At 43.6% G+C, this 5,000-nt stretch overlaps 1 protein-coding gene and 1 non-coding gene across 2 annotated transcripts in view; both read right to left on the bottom strand.

The window, feature by feature from the left end:
• Positions 1-5,000, bottom strand: part of LOC138349797 (cell adhesion molecule Dscam1-like) — a 150,714-nt gene that overhangs the window by 82,382 nt on the left and 63,332 nt on the right. The window lies entirely within an intron of this gene.
• LOC138356182 (5S ribosomal RNA) lies at positions 1,113-1,231 on the bottom strand. The gene has a single exon (XR_011224247.1). It is a non-coding gene; the product is annotated as a 5S ribosomal RNA (ribosomal RNA).

A 5,000-nucleotide genomic window follows, 5' to 3' on the forward strand; every position in this document is an offset into this window, starting at 1 on the left:
CACCTGTGTCCCCTAGTGCGTGTGCCCCTTGTGGTAAATAGTCTGTCTTTATCCATCCTATCAATTCCTCTGAGAATCTTGTATGTGGGGATCATGTCCCCTCTAACTCTTCTGTCTCGCAATGACGTGAGCTTTAATTCCCGTAGTCTCTCCTCGTAGCTCATACCCCTCAGCTCGGGTACTAGTCTGGTGGCAAACCTTTGAACCTTTTCCAGTTTAGTCTTATGCTTGACTAGATATGGACTCCATGCTGGGGCTACATACTCCAGGATTGGTCTGACATATGTGGTATATAAAGTTATAAAAGATTCCTTACGCAAGTTTCTAAAGGCCGTTCTTATGTTAGCCAACCTGGCATATGTCGCTGATGTTATCCTCTTCATATAAGTTTCAGGGGACAGGTCTGGCGTGATATCAACCCCCAAGTCTTTCTCTCTGACTCTTGAAGTATTTCATCTCCCAAATGATACCTTGTATCTGGTCTCCTGCTCCTTACACCTATCTTTATTACATTACATTTGCTTGGGTTAAACTCTAACAATCATTTGTTCGACCATTCCTGCAGCTTTTCCAGGTCTTCTTGAAGCCTCAAGCTGTCCTCCTCTGTCTTAATCCTTCTCATAATTTTGGCGTCGTCAGCAAACATTGAGAGGAATGAGTCTATACCCTCCGGGAGATCATTTACGTATATCAGAATCACTATAGGTTCGAGTACAGAGCCCTGTGGGACTCCACTGGTGACTTCACGTCATCTGAGGTCTCACCCCTCATTGTAACTCTCTGTTTCCTATTGCTTAGGTACTCCCTAATCCACTGGAGCGCCCTACCAGTTACTCCTGCCTGTTTCTCCAGCTTATGCATCAGCCTTTTATGCGGTACTGTGTCAAAGGCTTTCCGACAGTCCCAAAAAATGTAGTCCGCCCATCCTTCTCTATCTTGCTTAATCTTTGTCACCTGATCGTAAAATTCTATTAAGCCTGTAAGGCAAGATTTACCCTCCCTGAACCCATGTTGATGGGTTGCCACGAAGTCTCTTCTCTCCAGATGTGTTACTAAGTTTTTCTCACGATCTTCTCCATCACCTTGCATGGTATACAAGTTAAGGGCACTGGCAACAACAGCATTTGGTGTTCCCAGGCGGTCACCCATCCAAGTACTAACCAAACCCAACGTTGCTTAACTTCCCTGATCGGACGAGAAGCGGTGTTCTCAGCGTGGTATGGCCGTTGGCGCGTGTGTGTGTGTGTGTGTGTGTGTGTGTGTGTGTGTGTGTGTGTGTGTGTGTGTGTGCGTGTGTGTGTGTGTGTGTGTGTGTGTGTGTGTGTGTGTGTGTGTGTGTGTGTGTGTGTATGTCTGTGTCTCTGTGTCTGTGCGTGTGTGCGTGTGTGCGTGCGGTCTGCTGCTCTCTCCCCCTCTCCGCATTAAATCACTTGTCAGCAGGTATGAATTTATTGAAGCATTAATATTGGCCACACTCACTCATACATGCACGCACACGCACTCACAGCTCTGGCAGATATGCACACACACACACACATGCACTCACATTCATGACAGAATTCACACACACACACACACACACACACACACACACACACACACACACACACACACACACACACACATACATACACACGCACTCACACACAAGTGTCAATACATTATTAATGTATTAGTGTATAACTTATACACACTGGAGGCGTAACACAAATGTGACTTGTTACAGCATCAAGTAACACACACTAGTTTGACTAGTTTAACTACGCTTAACTAGTTCAAAGTTATCAGTATTCGTCATCCTGGTGATTACAGGTTCGTGTGCAAAGTGTACAGTGAGCAACATTAATCTCTGATAATTGACAAGTCTTGTTGACCAGACCACACACTAGAAGGTGAAGGGACGACGACGTTTCGGTCCGTCCTGGACCATTCAAGACTTCAATCGAATTGAGAATGGTCCAGGACGGACCGAAACGTCGTCATCCCTTCACCTTCTAGTGTGTGGTCTGGTCAACATACTTTAGCCACGTTATTATGACTCTTCGCCTGCGTCCGAAGGGCAGACTGCGTTTTCCTTGACCACCAGAAAGCATGCGATACCGTCTCTCTATTAAGGTTAAGGAGCAAGTCTTGGCAGACATCAGAGAGGAGGGAGATAGCCTCACCCACTACACATTTCTGAAACCCCTCCCCTTCCCCCTTCCCCCCCCCCACTCCAGCCCCATCCCCCCACCCCAATAAACAGTAAAGGACACATCAATCAAAATAAGTTCCCGACTAATCATATATTCCCACCCATAGTTATCATGTTTCTCCCTTCTTTAATTTTAAATAAATATAATGATTAATTTCCATTTTTTTTATAATAGACGATTTTCTCAGAAATTTTCTTCATCTTCTCCAAATCTGATCTTGATATGGAGATGGATGGCAGACTCATGTAGAAAACTCCTTACAAAGGGGGAAGGTCCTTGGCAAATCATCATTAGGATGATTAAACTCATCCCCAGGGTAATTAGATTGCATCTGTTGCCATTAGCGTCGAATCTCGTTACAAGCTGAGAGAGAGAGAGAGAGAGAGAGAGAGAGAGAGAGAGAGAGAGAGAGAGAGAGAGAGAGAGAGAGAGAGACAGGCCACTGGCCTTTCTTAGTAGAGCCCACAGGTCACTGGGTTTGGTCAGAACCCATTCTTTTATCTTTTAATCCGAGATCAGGAAATACTGAGTTCTCCAAAGCATAACATTTTAATTGGAACATAAGAAACGAGACAGTTACTGCATTAAAAAAACGCAAGCAGTCAGAGACCTTTTACCACACACACACACATATATATATATATATATATATATATATATATATATATATATATATATATATATATATATATACTATTTTAAGTTTGACAGAAAAATGGATTCCTGATTTCCTGAAAACCTGATTTCTGCAAAAAGTGAAATTGTAAACCTCGGAAAAATATATGTGGTTAGAGGTATACTCAGACAAGCCATACAGAGGTATACTCAGAGAAGCGATACAGAAGTATACACTCTCACTTTCTTTGGTTGAAGAGAAAGCAAGGCTGAAAATGGTCAAGACAAAGTCGAGAGATGATGTTATTGGATAAAAGGTGTCATCTTTTATCCAATAACATCATGAGGGAGTTTATTGAATTTAGGAAAAACATTTAAGAGGTGGAAGTCAGGTTGTGAAGGTGAAGTGACGATCAGATGAAAGTGTCTAGAAAAAGTGAGGTGAAAGTGACTGATAAAGTAGATGAATGTGAGATAGCGGCTCACTCCAGGTTAAATTAGGCATTGTGAATGTGAGTTGAAATCGAGATGATGATGATGATGAGTAGATCTGGTGAGGTGAATATGAGCAAAAAGGTGAGACGAAGGTGACTTGATGTCTTGGTGAGGGGGAAGTGTTATAGGGATGTTAGAGATTAATCATGTTCCTATCTAAAAGCTTTCTAACCTCAATTTTAATTTTGACGATTCTGTTGGATGATTCTCAAGGGCCTGATTTGAAGTAAGGTATTGAGTATGGCGGGTGTTGAGTGTGGCGGGTGTTGAGTGTGGCGGGTGTTGAGTGTGACGGGTGTTGAGTGTGGCGGGTGTTGAGTGTGGCGGGTGTTGAGTATGGCGGGTGTTGAGTGTGGCGGGTGTTGAGTATGGCGGGTGTTGAGTATGGCGGGTGTTGAGTATGGCGGGTGTTGAGTGTGGCGGGTATTGAGTATGGCGGGTGTTGAGTGTGGCGGGTGTTGAGTGTGACAGGTGTTGAGTGTGGCGGGTGTTGAGTATAGCGGGTGTTTCATACAAAGTCCTAATATTGGATTGGCTTCATTACAGGTGTTTAAGCTTTAAATGGCTGTCTTTTGGGTGACCGGTTCGAGGTGTTTCATGTCTCTCTTCTTATCCCACCTCTTCTACAACCTCCTCCTCCCCCCCCCTTCTCTTCCTCCTCCCCCTCTTCCTCTATTCGTGCAATCAAGCGAGTATTCTGATTTCCATCACGTCCTCGCTTAAAAAAAAACTAGTATCCAATCGCTTGTTTTTTTCCCCTTTCAGACTTATCTCTTCTTTCAGTCAAGTCTTTCTACTTCATTTATCCATTTTTCTTTCTTACCTTTTCTCTCATTCTCCTCCAATCTTGCCTCCTACTTTGATCTTTCATTTTTCTCCTATTTCCACTCTATCTCACCTTCCTCTCCTCGTCTTCGTAGTCTCTTCTTTGTATTGCGTCAACCCAACTGGCATTGCGTCAACCCTACTTTTATTGCGTCAACCCTACTTTTATTGCGTCAACCGTACTTTTATTGCGTCAACCCTACTTTTATTGCGTCAACCCTACTTTTATTGCGTCAACCCTACTTTTATTGCGTCAACCCTACTTTTATTGCGTCAACCCTACTTTTATTGCGTCAACCCTACTTTTATTGCGTCAACCCTACTTTTATTGCGTCAACCTTACTTCGAGGAGAAGAAGAAGAAACATCTAGAGAAAAAAACGGAAAATTAAACAATAATTCGAGGAGAAATTGAAGAAGATCAAAGAAGGTTTAACAAGTTTGTAAAGAGTGAGAAGATGGGAGGGAGAGGGAGGAAGGGGGGGGAGAGGGGAAAATGGAAGGGGGGGAGGGTGGAAGGGAGTGGTGCGAGAAGAAATGGAAGAGAAGCTATAAGCGAACACTAAACACTAATATTCTAACAAATTTCCTGACAATGAAGAGTTCAATTAGAACTATAGTGCAATGGTTGGGGATATGGTAGCGGAATGGTAGGGCTGTGGAAGGGAATGGTAGAGTTATGGAAGGGGAAAGGCAAGTGAAATTATAGAGGGGGAAGGGGGGGTGTGTGTGGAATAGCAATATCAGGTGTGGTTATGGAAGGGGGAATGGGTAAGGGGACAGAAGCGAACACAATAAGTATGGGTTGATATTATAATGGAAAGGGAGGGGGGAGATGGGAGAGAGAGAGAGAGAAAGGGCATTGCAGCGA

The sequence above is a fragment of the Procambarus clarkii genome, chromosome 70 (genome assembly GCF_040958095.1).
Source record: "Procambarus clarkii isolate CNS0578487 chromosome 70, FALCON_Pclarkii_2.0, whole genome shotgun sequence".
Taxonomy (NCBI): Eukaryota; Metazoa; Arthropoda; class Malacostraca; order Decapoda; family Cambaridae; genus Procambarus; species Procambarus clarkii.